Source organism: Xyrauchen texanus, chromosome 10 (assembly GCF_025860055.1).
Source record: "Xyrauchen texanus isolate HMW12.3.18 chromosome 10, RBS_HiC_50CHRs, whole genome shotgun sequence".
NCBI classification, from domain to species: domain Eukaryota; kingdom Metazoa; phylum Chordata; class Actinopteri; order Cypriniformes; family Catostomidae; genus Xyrauchen; species Xyrauchen texanus.
In genome coordinates this window covers 17072108-17087308 of record NC_068285.1, presented here as the reverse complement: position 1 = coordinate 17087308, position 15201 = coordinate 17072108, and the positions used below count along the sequence as shown (strand labels likewise).

Below are 15201 nucleotides of genomic sequence, written 5' to 3'. Positions count from 1 at the left end.
TACTTAGGTATAAGGTTAGCACCCATGACTTTGAATCCAGCAATCTGAGTTTAGACCTCAGTTGGACCTGCTTGAGCCAACTGTGAAGCTGTGAGGGAGCTGTTTCCATTGAACAAATGATGGGTGTGTGTGTTTTGCATTAACCAAAAACCAATGTCTTCTAGAACACAGTCAACATTATTGCTTGCAGAGGCTGTTCAATATGTATACATTGCTAGTATACATTTTGGCAGAATCCACTGTGAATAGAAGGCTCGTTGGTCTAGGGGTATGATTCTCACTTTGGGTATGAAAAAATTAAAAGCTCAAGCTTGTTGGGACCTGCTTGAGTCAGAAGTGAGGGTGCTGGTTCAATTGAACAAATGATGGGGTGTATAATTATCAGACCCTGCTAAGGTATAAAAACATCGTCTTTGGGAACATAGGCATCTATTTGTCTTGCAAAGGCTGTTCAGGCTGTATAAGGTGCTAGTCATTCAAGACCCATATTTTAGCAGAACACATTGTGAAAATAAGGCTCGTTGGAACCAAATATATAGTTTTTTGTCATGACTGAGTTATAATGGGGTCTTCATAATGTTTAGAGCTATAGAGGTATGATTTTCATGTTTCTGCTAACTTTACTCTTGTAACATGACGGCAAATACAGGGCAATTTACTGGGACAACAGTAGTGAAAATAAAGCATTTTCTTGAAGCAAGTGTTTGAATTCTGTCCCTCGAAATAAATGGAAAGTTTAGCTAAGTTAGTGAGTCCTATGGAATGTATACATACACATAGTGTTTCTAAAATAAAAGACAAAATGATGGGGGTAAACTCAGTCAATATTCACTAAGCCAATGAAAAGAGTTCAAGGAATATAGAAGTACAATTTCAAGGCAAGGCTGTATGGTTCAAACACACAATCGTTCCATCAGCCTTTCCAACAACAACGCTTTACCTACTCTACCACACCAACATAGCCAAAGATAAATAACAGGTTGGGAGTCAGTTGACAGCTAAGAGAGGGCTAAAGCACATAACTGTTAATCAGAAGGTCAATGGTTCGACCCCCATAGCCACCACCATTATGTCCTTGAGCAAGGCACTTGCTCGGTAGCCTTACCCTGCAGTTTTCGTCAAAGTCCCTTTCAAGAAAATTCTATTAATCTGGTGGCAATTTTTGGAATGCCCCATGCCAAGCTGGGCAGCTATTTTCTATGTAAACAAAGGGCATAAAAACACAGCTTATATGTACTTGTGGGAAAGGACTGGATTCTCCAAAATGGTTTGTCAAGATTACAATCAGCAGAAAACTCTGACCACATTGGTATCATAAATTGTGCTTCTTTAGCTCAGGTCACACTAAAGACCGATATTTTTAAAGGTTGGTTCTGCAACTGCGCATGCGGTTTTCGAGTTGACTGACAGGTGATTTGCTCTTTTACCAGTGAGGTGGGACTTCCTTATCTGCATACTTTGGATGTTTGACGTTACAATTTCTCTTTCATTTTAATAGCAGTGGTCCGTATCGAGCTAAAAAGTCTGTTTTAGACCACTTTCTACCTATGATGCTAACTGATTAGCCTTGCTAAAATTTTTTACTCCGCAAGGAGAGTTTAAACATTGTAGACATAATAAAATTTAAGTGGGGCTATTAAATTCCATTTGAAGAGGGTCCAACCCTAATCCAATACACCTGAACTAGCTAATCAAGGTCTTCAGGTAGAATTTCGCCTATTGCAGTGGTTATAGCTTGTTCCTGGCAGGCAGCACATGCTCTAACTCCACACCCACTCCGATCCTCACCATATGCACCATATACAGGTTGTTCCTGGCAGGCAGCACATGCTCTAACTCCACACCCACTCCGATCCTCACCGTATGCAGCTTATACAGGTTGTTCCTGGCAGGCAGCACATGCTCTAACTCCACACCCACTCCGATCCTCACCATATGCACCATATACAGGTTGTTCATGGCAGGCAGCACATGCTCTAACTCCACACCGATCCTCACCGTATGCAGCTTATACAGGTTGTTCCTGGCAGGCAGCACATGCTCCAACTCCACTCCGATCCTCACCATATGCAGCATATACAGGTTGTTCCTGGCAGGGTACTCAGCCTTAGACACCTTTCTCCCCCCTTACAAAAATTGAGAGTTCACTGCACATGAACTCACAAATAGTTTTCACGTGTAAATGAGCTTTGTAAGTGCCATCACTGAGAATTACAGACAGGTTTCAAAGAGCAGGGTTGGAAGTTAGCTTTGTAGGATATTACCTTCCAAGAACAGAATTCAATAGCCCTGTCACAAGGGCATAATTCAGTAACTGTTATGAAAAATGTTATGATGCTTGGTCCATAAGACAAAACATTACTAAGATATGGCCGTTTTTTATCGACTTTGTACAGTTATTTGGTAATAGTTACAAAACTCAGTCTAATAACATTTGTGCGGCTTGGTCTCAAGACCATCTGAGATAAATTTGGTCAAGATTTGTAGGAGTATATTTTCCGATTAGCACAATCAATATACCTTACATTGAAAATACCGGTTTAAATAATTCTGCATGAGAAGTGAAACCAGAGGAATAAAGAATTATTATTTTAGCCCAAAGGGTTTAATAGTTGTTGAATGCAAAATAAAAGTCAAACTTTGAACTGATGATGGCACTAGAGGGTTGGTCTGGGAGACACCAAAGTTGGTAAAAAAAATTAAAACAATTCTTGAAGCCCACCACAATCAGTGTGGCAAATTTCACAACTTTCCTCTGATTGGTTCTAAGGGCTGCCATGGTCTTCAATGGCAGAGAAAGATTAATCATATTAATAAGAAAGCTAACAAACACAACAGGGGCTTGGCCCCTAATAACAGACATGGGTTTAGTTCTAATTACCACTTCTTGTCCATTCGATTTGTGGCTTGTTTTTATTAACAATCACTCACCTCAAAAATAGTAGTCATGGGACCATATTTGATATCATAGATAAGCAAGTGTGACATCAGTGAAAATATAGATGAATATCAAACACACTGTTTTTTGTTTTTTCTTCAGGTCCTGGGCATATGAATCAAGTCTGCTTATCCATTCCTCTGTATCGGGAGCAAGATACTTCTGAATCTCCTTGCTTCTCTGGGCCAGCTCACTCTGGAAGCGTTGGGCTAATGGGGCCATGTTCATCTGAAAGGGCTGGAAGTGTGGGTCCAGTTTCTGCTTAAGCTCCTCGGTTTGGAGGCCCAGCTCCTCAAATCTTCTCTAAAGACTTGCCTTCAGCGCCCTAGAGCAGAGTAGATTTCAGAGTTCAGGGTTTATGCATAAGAGGCCACATCCTTCTTGAGTTGCTCAACCTGCTTCTGAATATCATCTTTAACCTCCTCAACATAAGGATTAAGCTGGGACTTCACATATGTCATTTCCAGTTCCAGGCACAGTTTCAATTCATCTACCTCATGGGAAAGTTTGGTTAGCAGCTCCTGTGTCAGAGGTTTGATTATGAATGGCCAGCGTGTATTTCTTTATAGCATCTGAACTTTTAGAGATCCTGTCACTAAAGAGAAACAGTGATAGATGTTTGTTTTCTTTATAGTTTTATAATGAGTTTAATAACCAGTTTATCTCCAAATGTACTACATGCTTCATTTCTGATCATCTGCAATGTTTCCTCGGCTGTCAGGTTTGCCAGAGCAACGTCATTCCAGAATGCATTTTTCACGAGGTCTCAGCTTGGTGCTGCATCATACTGGCATGACAACCTATTAGATTTACCACAATTAAAATAGTAAACAAACATAATTAACAGACATAATAAACAATCACTTGTTCATTTTTTTCTGACCAGTGATGCTCTTTGCCTTTTTGTAGAAGCATGCCTTATAAAACAACAAAAAGGTATCTTTAATTCGACTAATACTCACCTGAGAAAGCTGTAGTAACAAAAACTACAAGGACCTTCATGATTGTGCATTGAGTCTGAAAGGAAAAAGTATTTACCAATATGATTAACGTTTCGATTAGCTTGAAATTATCCTAAATAACTGCTGCATTCATATGTTTTAAATTATAATTTTTTTTAAATACCTCAGGCTTTCTCTCGTCCTCTTCCTTTTGCATTGAGATGTTATCGGCACTGTACTGTATATAAATATACTGCAGAGCTCTGATAAAGGCAGTAAAGTCCAGAAGGTAGTGCCCTGCTGTCAATGGTGCATGCCATGTCCTTCAATATCATGAATCAACTGAATTGATCTCAGACCTGTGACTACATACAAAAGCACTATATAACATTTATACACTCTGCATGTTGAAAACACATGTGGCCTGTAAATAGATTTTATGTTATAAATACAATAATAGTTGCAGTAGTAGAAGTAATAAAATAGTATTTTTTCCTCCTCAGTTGTACAAACATTTCTGAAATGTATATTATATTTTAGAATATATTTATGTAATTATATTAAAATAATTTTAACACAAAACTTCCAACTCAATTTTACAAATGGCTAACTATTATGGATGTTTGGCTAATATAATGGGTTACAGCGTGTAAGTAATTGACTAATAAGGGGGATTAAGGGGAAATCCTGTAACTTGTCAAATTAAAGTTTTGTAAATGTTACTTTTGTGAGCTAAGTAGTATTGGATATTTTGGTTGGTCTGGCATGTCCTTTTTGGCCTTTTAAATACGTCATGGATTCAGCAAGCTTACCAATGGAAGAGTTTCACAATCTTGACTTAATTTTAAACTGGTATAATTATTTATTTGCATAGTTTCAGAACTTCAATATTTCTACACATGTTCTTAAAATAAGAAATCAGTGGTTTAGAGTTAAAGTTCACTTAACAGATGTTGTAAAATACTTGTTTTACACACAAAAAGCATCTCCGAAATCAGTTGAATCATAGAGGTTGATTGTTTACACGCTGATCAGTCATGTTAAGAAGAATACTGAGAACTGACCCCTGAGCTTTTGCCATATTGATCAATGCTTTCCAGTGTAAACCAGGTTATCACGTCTGCATTCCAGGGTAGTTAACATTTTGTGCATTCAACTGTCACTCAAAGCATCTTAGTCATTTTTATCCAGTACTTCATCTGTCAAGACATCTTTGGGAGTGATCTGTGACATATTAGGAATAACTAAATAAAATTATTGCTGCTGTTCAACTATATAGTTACATTCATTCTGTGAAGTGTGACTGAATTCCTAATTGTTTAGTTCCTGAGTTGGTTTCCTTTGTGTATCGAGCTAAACCCCATCCATTCCACTTGAAACATCATACACAGTAGTGTCTTATGTTAATGTAACAAATCCTTGCTTTTCTTAGCTAACAATAGAGTGATATTTCCCATTAAAACTACGATTTAGTGATCTCATAAACAACATAATTAAATGAGCATTGCTATTTCTCTCTCTCAACTGATAATGTAACAGTTCTCATAATTATTAATTTAGTTTTATAGGTTATGTTTTAGATGTAGAGCTTACATGCACGTTCATTTTGGACTGCACGCATTAATGCAAGGTGGATGTAATGATTTGGAATGACTAATGAGTCAGGTATGGGGTCCTTTTGGACTTCGCCTGCTTCATCACAACAGTTATCTGCATAAAAAGGGACCCGATACCAGCTGCTCATACAATCAAAAAGAACAACATATAGGTAAAATAGACTGTAAGACACCGAGAACTAGATTTGAAACTAATCAGGTGTTTATGCTATGAAAAAGCCCCACCTAAAACGAATCCGTTTTCTATATCCTTTTCTGGCATGCGCAACTACAAAAGTAAAATAAAAACGGTCTTCAAAATGGAACAGGTTAATGGACTTGGTAACAGATGCTTTCTGGGCTAATGTTAGTAGTACAAGTCATGTACACATGCTGGCACAATGGTAAGTCACCCAGTGTGAAATAGGACAGCAAGTCACATAAGTGTCAGCATACAGAGTGAATGTATTATATTTTCAATGTGTTCACTAATAGTTATAAACAAGACGTCATTATTAATGTGGATGCAAATTGTTATTTAATAACACATCTTAATTTGTTGTCAGATAACTATTTAGATATTTCAGCTTTTCTCTAACAATGATAAAGTAGCTTAGACAGATATTTCTCAACCATGCAACAATTTATTATCCATCCATTTTAAGTTAGAATATTCTGTGTACACATTCAAATGGATTAATCTTCAATTAACCTTTTTTTTCCCTCTTTTTGTTTCTCTTCAAACTGCAGGCACCATTTTTCATTGTCCTGACAGACCCACAAAAACAATCCGTAAAACTACCAATTGCATATCAGTTTGATAGATAGAAGTAGGGTTTGTTTATTAATAATCTAATGTTTCATATTACAGGCAATGCACACAATATCTTTATTTGTATATGTACCCATATGAGTACAGAGATACTCCAGCAATGTTTTAAAATGTTTTGAAAAGTGCCAAAAACACTGACAGAAATAAAAACACACTCAAACAAAGGACATAAATTATAAAAAAGAAAATGGACCAGAACAAACTTAAGAAAACCCAAATATGTACTCATAAATGTATATGTAGGTGGTTCTCACAATGTATCAGAGGGTACCGAAGTATTTTACATTATGTAAATGTACTAGAATTATCATTGCTTTTTGGAACATTTTGGCTCCTTTACTATTACAATAACATGGATGGTAGAAGAAAAAACTAATATTTATGTTATTTTGCTTCAAAGGTAGAAATGTACCGAAGTACTGACATTGTTTCTGGTTTTGGACAGATATGTATAAATGTGCAAGTGTCCAGTCTTTATTGGACTGGTGGGTAATTTGTAGCATCAACCAAACAGCTTTCTTACTAAGAAAGACGGTAGGTTTAACCAATGGTGACACCAAATCCACACTGGAACTTGTTTTTTTTATGGTTAAGAAAAGCACAGAGGGCCAGTGACAGAGGCAGAGGTTGCAGTTTTTTTTCAAGCATGGCTCCTACCACCCAGTTACTGTCTAAAGAACCTAGAGAGAGAGAGAGAGAGAGAGAGAGAGAGAGAGAGAGCGAGAGAGAGAGAGAGACAGAAGAGAGAGAGAGAGAGAGAGAGAGAGAGAGAGAGAAGGATTTAGAACACAGATTCTGTAGATCAGAGTATAATCTCCCCTTTTTGACATGAATTTCCATTACTTTTCCATTCATTTGTGATTTCTGAGGTTTCAAAATAACTAAATAAAAAAAAAAATCACATATGTGGTTCCCATCAACATATGGACTGATGATTAACGCAGACTTGCCTTCACGTTTTCCTCTACATAAGCCCTCAAAAACAGTCTAGGAAATAATTCAAAACAGAACTACAAAAATCTATTTTCAACATACAAATTTCTATGACTTTTCAGATTTTATTAAATCACCAGGACTTTTCAAGGCCTGGAGTGGAAAGTCCTTGATATTTTTTTAGTCTATCAATCATTAAAAGGATGGTGTCGGGTGTAACACAAGGTAAGTGTTGAATTCATCATGAATCTACAAAGGTGTTGATAAATGCTTTATGCATATGGGTATGTGCATATGCTTGCATATTTATGTATGTGTGTGTGCACCGACCTTTAAAGACCAGGTCAGCTTTGGGGACATCAAGCTGGTACCCAAATGATACACTAGTGTCCTGCATTCGAGTGCTTGCTTCAAACTCAACGCCAACCTGCAACTAATACCAGAACACAAAACAAATGTCTCATGTATTAACACTGACTGAGAAATTTGCAGGCATCTGTAATAAAAAGACAGAAATGAATGAAAGAGTAAAGACATGGTTAATTCCACTGAGGAACATTTACCTGGTCATTGGCTTTGTGGTAATATGACGCATGAGCTCCAGCTCCTCCTAGCGTAAATGTGGCAATAAAGTTGCTGCCTGATTAAGTTCAAGATATGAATCAGAAATGAAATTAGGATGCTTACAATACTGCTACTCTATTCATAATTTTTTCTTCAATAAACTGACTATATCAGTACTCTTTATGTTTAAAGAAAGAGATCAATCTACCGGTAACTCAAAGAAAATATAGGGAGAGGCTATTGACAATACATGTAAAGGAAGGTAGATGCTATTTACACAAATCATGCAAGCGCTGTATTTTCCTGTTGTTTTGTAGTGCAAATAGCAGCACTTTGGCTTAGACTTTGCACTAAGTGCAAATAGCAGCACTTTGGCTTAGACTTTGCACTAAGTGCAAATATTCACTACAGGGGGAAAAACAAACAATATGATTCATTGCTACAGAAAAGAAAACTCCCTCAATCATGCCATTCATTTGGAATAAGTGACAAGCAAGGCACAAACAATTAATATGGACAATGAAGAGTGGAAAAGAACAAAATGCACTTGTAATATGAAGTCAAAATTGAATATATGAATGTAATTACTATAGACAGACAAACATATTTTGGAGCCATTTCAAAACATTGTGACTGAACTATCAGAAGCGAAGCAGTGCATTCTTTCCATGACTTCCCGTGTTCTCCTTTATCCATAATCTGTTTGCAATATTTTGCCATTTATTTATTTTTTGATCTGGCATTTGAATGTACAGTGTGTCTACCTTGTATCGTATTGTTCATGTGTATTGTATTTTTATTTTGCACTGTATTGTAACATACTTGTTTGAGAACTATGTATGTTCAGTGCCAAGAAAACGTTCTATTCTATTATTACAACAACATCATTCTGTATCAATTACTACAATGATGAATCCTACTCCTCTTTCCATATTTGTGTTTACCTGTATATCTTCCTGCCAGAGACATGACTGTGCTAGTGCCAACGATGGAGTGACAGACTGGAGATAATGAGCTACGACAATTCCTGAAAGAGATGGGAGCGAAGATCAAGGAGGGACAAGAGGTGAGAGAAAGACAACAATGTAAATAAGGCTTTTGCTATGTTTGATAGAACTAAAGATGTTTAATGATTGATCACGATCTATGACTATTGTTAATAAATGAGTCTGATAATTGGCAGTTTAGGCCTATTAAATATTAATAATGGCTTTTTATTTTACATTAAATTAAGTTGCATTCCAGGTTTAAAAGAAGTTAAGCTCAAAAGACAACATTTATGGCATAATTAACAAAAAATTATTTCGACTCGTACCTTAAATATCAGGATTAAAGTCAATGGGGCCAAACCGTAAACGCTAAAATAGTCACAAATAGTCACAAGTAAAGCCTCAAGACTTAAACAATACGTATATTAATAGGAGTTTGATCAAATCGCTTACTAACCTTCTATGTAAAGTTATATCTATTTTTACAACTTTGTTCCAATGATGATTTCTGCCTTTAAACCCTCCAAAAATTGGACCCATTTATTTGCATTCTAAGTGCCTAAATGTAACCTCGATTTTTGCTTTTTTTAAAAGGAGGGACGAGTCAAAATAATTTTTAGTGGTAATTAACATTATGCCACAAATGCTGTCGATTGAGCTTAACTTGTATTAAAACCGGAATATTCCTTTAACTCTTTCCCCACCAGCGTTTTTAAAAAAAGTTGCCAGCCACCGCCAGGGTTTTTGACGATTTTCGCTAAATTTTAATGGCCCGCAGAATATTTTCTTCCATGAATATATGAAGATGCTATATATCAAAATAAAGATCTGAGCCTCTGCTTTTAGGCAAAAAAACCGATTTTATTTTATCTTCATATGTTCTTTTTTTATTGCCACTTGAACAGAGGTAGGTTTTGTCAAAAACAACATTTTGGACAAAAAGCTGAGAAAAAGGCATTTTTATCAAACATGTGCTTTAGTATTAGTATGGTGTTCCACTTCACGTTTGAGACGATCGCAGTCTGTTTCTTTGATCAAAGAGTTGCGTACTCTTTCAAAACATGTGCACGGGTCTTCCTTACCGTATACCACCTAAAACACGGATACCCGGAAAATTCTGTGTTTGGCGGGGAAGCGTTTTTTCATAAAACCCGGAAAATTCCGTGTTTGGCGGGGAAGCGTTTTTTCATAAAACCCGGAAAATTCCGTGTTTGGCAGGGAAAGAGTTAATAGAGGTTTCCTATTGGGAATGATATATACAATATTGGCCTTGATAGTGCTTCTTATCAGATTAAATAAACAACAACACTACACTGATGAGGACAGCAGCACAAATAAACACGGTCTAGCTCAACTCGTACACAGATACATAATGAAACAGATGCCAATTACCTGATCCCACCAACACGTCTGGGTTGCCAAAGGTTACGGCAGCTGTGAAATCTTTTCCTCTAAATTCTGTATCTCCTTGCCAGTTCACAAACTTCTGCTGCTGAGTCTGTTTGAGAAAAGCATTGCAGCAAGTCCAGCAATGCATTCATATTACATCACAATTAATCATGAAATAGCCTGCTTTAACAAGCTATCAAACATACAGCACATATACGCACCTGGAAGGCAAGTTTGGTGCGCACACTGTCTGTGATCTGATGAATAATCTGTGCATTTAGGCTCCCCGAGTTGTCCATGTCCCCAACCATGATGGGAAAGGCCTGACAAAATATTAGGGCATGACAGGAGACTTATCACACAAGATCTGATGGAAAAACGTGTTTCAGCACCAATCCAAGGCAATCTCAAGTGCATTAAATGGCATGGAATATAATGCAGGTCTTTAAATCTGTAAATATTTGTAAATTTATAATATTTTCATATTTTATTTAGGGCTGTTATTATTTTTTTTAACTAATTGCACAGTTTTTAATCACATTTAAATTATGGTACATTATAAATCAAACATAAAAAAAATCATAAATGTATTAAATTTACACTTTGCCTCAAAGAACTTGCAAGAAATTGGATAGTCATGGTTAATTTTAATTATGTATATATGTAAATGTTAAAATGTTCAGGTTTTCTCAGTGGAGTTAATTTTAGATACATGTATATGTATACAGTGGACTTTTTTTAATAATATGATCAAATGGGCAGATTCAATTCATAGCATACTTTATTGACAAGAGAATCTTAAGTGCACATTGCCAATGCATTATTAGACACTATACATACAGATATAAAACATATTGAATGCAGAAGTTTATTTTGCTTAAGTTTAAAATCTCAAAACTATTATTTTCTCTGGCTACCGTTCAGTCTCTTCAAGTATGGCTGGCTGCAGCTTGCTTAACGTTCTGTGTCGCGCACACTCTGGGTCTCTCTCGGCCGGTTTCGTTTTTGATACTGCTTCAGATGACAGTAAGTTAGTTTTCGGGTGATGCAAAAATGCTCGCCCGTATCTCTCGTATACTGATTAACCGCTTGCGAGTGAAGTCTTCATTCTCTGTACAGTAAAATGCATCGCATGTCCCAGGCATAATGAATAACGTGCATATACTATCAGTTTCTGTGTTAGGATGTGCAGTTGAGTTGAGCGTGTATCTCCTAAAAATGTACAATACCGTTCAAAAGTTTACGGTTACTCATTTTTTTTCTTTATTTTTCACATTTCAGAGTAATAGTAAAGTCATCAAAACTATGGAATAACATAAATGGAAATATGGGAATTATGTTGTGACTAAACAAAATGCAAAATAAATAAAAACTGTGATATATTTTAGCATCTTTAAAGTTGTCACACTTTGCCTAGAATTTGCAGACATGAACTCTTGACATTTTCTCAAGCAACTTCTTGATGTATCACCCAGAGATGATTTTTAAACAGTATTGAAGGAGATTCCATCTATGTTGGGCACTTATTGGCTGATTTTCTTTATTATTTGGTCCAAATCATCAATTTTAATTTTTTTTTTTTATAACATTTTTGTTTTATAATTAAATAAATTAATATGGTGGGACGATTATATTTTTATCTACAAAACCGATTTCAAACATTTAAGCATACGCCTTCAGATCAAAAGATTTTTAAGATCACGAGAAACATTTCAGTCATGTGACCCCAAACATTTGAACAGTAGTAATATATATGCCAATTTTAGCCACAGAAAGTGTGGAAAAACATTAGTGAAATATATGCCTGGGTTTGTTCCTGGCAGGCAGCCCTAACCCCACCCATACCCTAATCAGAGCCTTTAAGGCGGAGTAGCCTGCCAGCTCGGGACACCAAAAAAAACAAACAACAAAAAAAAACTGATACAGCATGAATTACATTTGCATACTTTTGCATATATTGTTTTTCCACCCATTTTTGTTCATTCATAAATTAAACTCATAAATTTCCCTCCTGTTATCAATTAAGTCATGTCATCACTGTGCATTTATTGGATGAAAACTGCTTATTCTTCAGTAAATTTAGCTTAGTTTTCCTGGTAAAGACGTTTACCTCTGCAGGTCCTGTTTGCTTGGTGCCCACATAAGTAGCTCCAAACCTGTAACTGGAATCTCCTTGAGTGCTGAGCAACACTGTGTGGTTTACCTATTAAATAAAACATGAGACAGTGTTCATGACAGCTACAACCAACAAATCACAAAGTAAGACAAAGACCAAAATAAATGAAAAATACCTTTATAAAAAAACGACAGCACAGTAAAACAATCGGATAAGCAGTGAACAGCCTGGACTAACCTGGAAGTTGTTGCTCAAACCCTTGTTCACTGTTAGTCTAACACCCTCCATCTGCATTGGAAAAACCTCTGAGGAACACACAAGACAAAATAAACAGAGCTTAAAACATGATTTAAGACGTATGACCTTGAAACAAAGATGAAACACTGAAACCAGCAAAAAATGATAAGATGTACTGTGCAACTGCAGCTAATCATAACAAACTAATCATAAAAGCAATTATAGCTCACGTTGCATCAACATTTACTATTTAAGCATTGTAACCAATCACAGATGAGTCAGTTGTTTGCCCTCTGTCTATAACTAAGCCAAAATTTGACTAACAGCTTTGCTTTGAATGCTTCAAAGAATGTGAAGTTGACAGCTGAGGCAACTAGTCTTGATTTACTGATGTTAAAAACATTAAAAAGTAATTCAGGATCAGTTCTCAGCTTGTTTTGCAACATGTAGCTGACATAAAGAATATAACTGGCAGATGATCCACTCAAAATAAGAACTTACATGCAAATTCTATTCATTTATATTTGTCCAAACGACAATATCGAGGGGGAAAAAAAACTTCAATTATGATTTTTGCCATAATTGTGCAGTCCTTGTTGAACCCACAAGGGGTGATCCATGAGCATCAATCATGTGCCCTTGAGCAACACACTTAACCCCAGGTGGCTCCAAGAGGGCTGCCCCTTTAATAAGTGCATGTAAGACGGTAGGCGTCTGAGACAATAAAAAGTTCAGTGTTCATAGGATTAAAGCCCAAATAGACAGACACAAGCAGCTTATAAGATACTGAGGAAATCAGATCCTGGATTTATAAACATTCTAGAAGTCATACAAGATATGATGTCATTTTAGGTATGATGTCACAGCCTTTATTGCTGCCACGACGGCTGAGTCAGTCGTGTTTAAAACTTTAAACTGAAAGCCTTAAAACCACTGAAGATGAGAAATGTAGCTGATTTTGGTACCTTTGCATTTGCGATGGCACTCTTCAAAGGCACCAGGGTTAGGGAGGGGAGGATCAGTCTCCTGCTGCCCGGTGGATGAGCCACCAGTAACAGAGACAGGTGAGACAGATGGCATTGTGAACCCTGGTGGGACGGACACCAAACCTGCTCCGCCTGGCCCAGGTGGAGGTGGGCTGGGGGCACTGGCAGCCAACACACTGCCCATCTAAGACAGCACACATGAGATCAGCAAGAAGGCATTTTATTTTTAACGAATCAGATCAGACCATTTAATTACGCTATTTTAAACAGCTAGTCAGGTTTTATACGAATACAACAAGTAGTTGCTCGTTGACAAATTAGCTGGAAAGCTAAATGCCACACGCGTTTTGTTCCTCCTTGAGACAGTAAAGCTTTTTGCAATTAATATAAATTCCATTCAAATCTAACAAATGTAAATGTTGCTCGCTGAGACTTTTCCTACATTATACAGCAGATTTAAGAGAGGAAAAAACGCTTATTGATATTGAATGAATGACAACTCACGTCGAGCTTCTCAGAGGACGCTTCTCCCGGTTACAGAACCACGTGCTTCCCCTGTAGTCCTACTACTTTCAGTCACGTGCTCGACCGAGCAAAAGCTAAATGACCATTGGTCTGTTTACCTGTCAATCACTACCTAAAAGAGGCGGGGTTGAGAGCGTAAGCATGACAAAATGTGTATCTTCTTTGTTAATTTCCTTTGACGGTTGAATATTGTGCTTCAACATACATTTGAATATAAATTATGGTTCTATAATTTAAGCTTACATGTTCTGTTTATGTGGTTATGAAACACCAATGTTACTGACCCTATCACGAGCCCGTATGAGTGGGGGTTGGTTGCAGGGTGAAGCACTAACATAAGAAGGGGCTAGGGGCAGAACAGTGAAGGTCAAGGAATGGACCATGAAGGCCGAGCTGTTGATAGAACCGGTGAGAACTGCACAGGGAATAAAAACTATATGTTTAATCTTTCAATTTGTGCTTTAACCTCTTAGTATAATTGTAGAAAACATAGCTGTAAAATAACTGTGGGCAGAGGGGAACATCAGTCAATGTCAAATCAAAACAATTTAAAAAGTATTTAAAGAATTCATTGAAACAGATAAAACTGAATCCAGATGTAGATTTAAGATACGTCTCTGAAACTAAACCTCACTTTACTGTTTCATTACACATTATTTAACCCTACCGTTGACTAAGGTTCATTTTTGACCCTAGGCAGGTAAAGAATTGGGTACAATGGGGCTAAAATAGCTAAATTCTCCTGTTCCATTAAATATTTGCGTGTAATGTCTAAAGGTTGATTTTATGGCAATTTTGATATTGTGTTTTTAAAGTGGGACGAATAGATTTGTTACGAAAAATTGTCAAAGTTGGCTCACATTCACTCATCCAGTTATTACAGTGATTAGTTTGTTTGTAGAATACTTTAGATGTAATAAAATGCCAAATGTGTTTGAAATTAACAGGAAATGGTTGACTTTCTTTCTGAAGAAGTTATTTTGATTAAGCATCTTCTTAAATTGTTACTCAAAAAAGCATCTCGGTGTCTCAAAATTATTTGAATTAGTTGACAAATTGTGCACTATAACTCTTGCCCCGGTATCTACACAAGATCACTTTAAACCCTTGGGGCATTTCACCCCAAGTGGGGGAGCATTTCACCCCAAGTGTGGGG

The 15201-nt window shown here is 36.7% G+C and overlaps 2 pseudogenes; both read right to left on the bottom strand.

Moving 5' to 3' along the window:
- Positions 1-1728: 1728 nt before the first annotated feature.
- LOC127650837 (apolipoprotein A-IV-like) lies at positions 1729-3853 on the bottom strand (annotated as a pseudogene).
- A 2245-nt stretch (positions 3854-6098) lies between these two features.
- On the bottom strand, positions 6099-14073 carry LOC127650671 (mitochondrial import receptor subunit TOM40 homolog; annotated as a pseudogene).
- Between the last annotated feature and the right edge of the window lie 1128 nt (positions 14074-15201).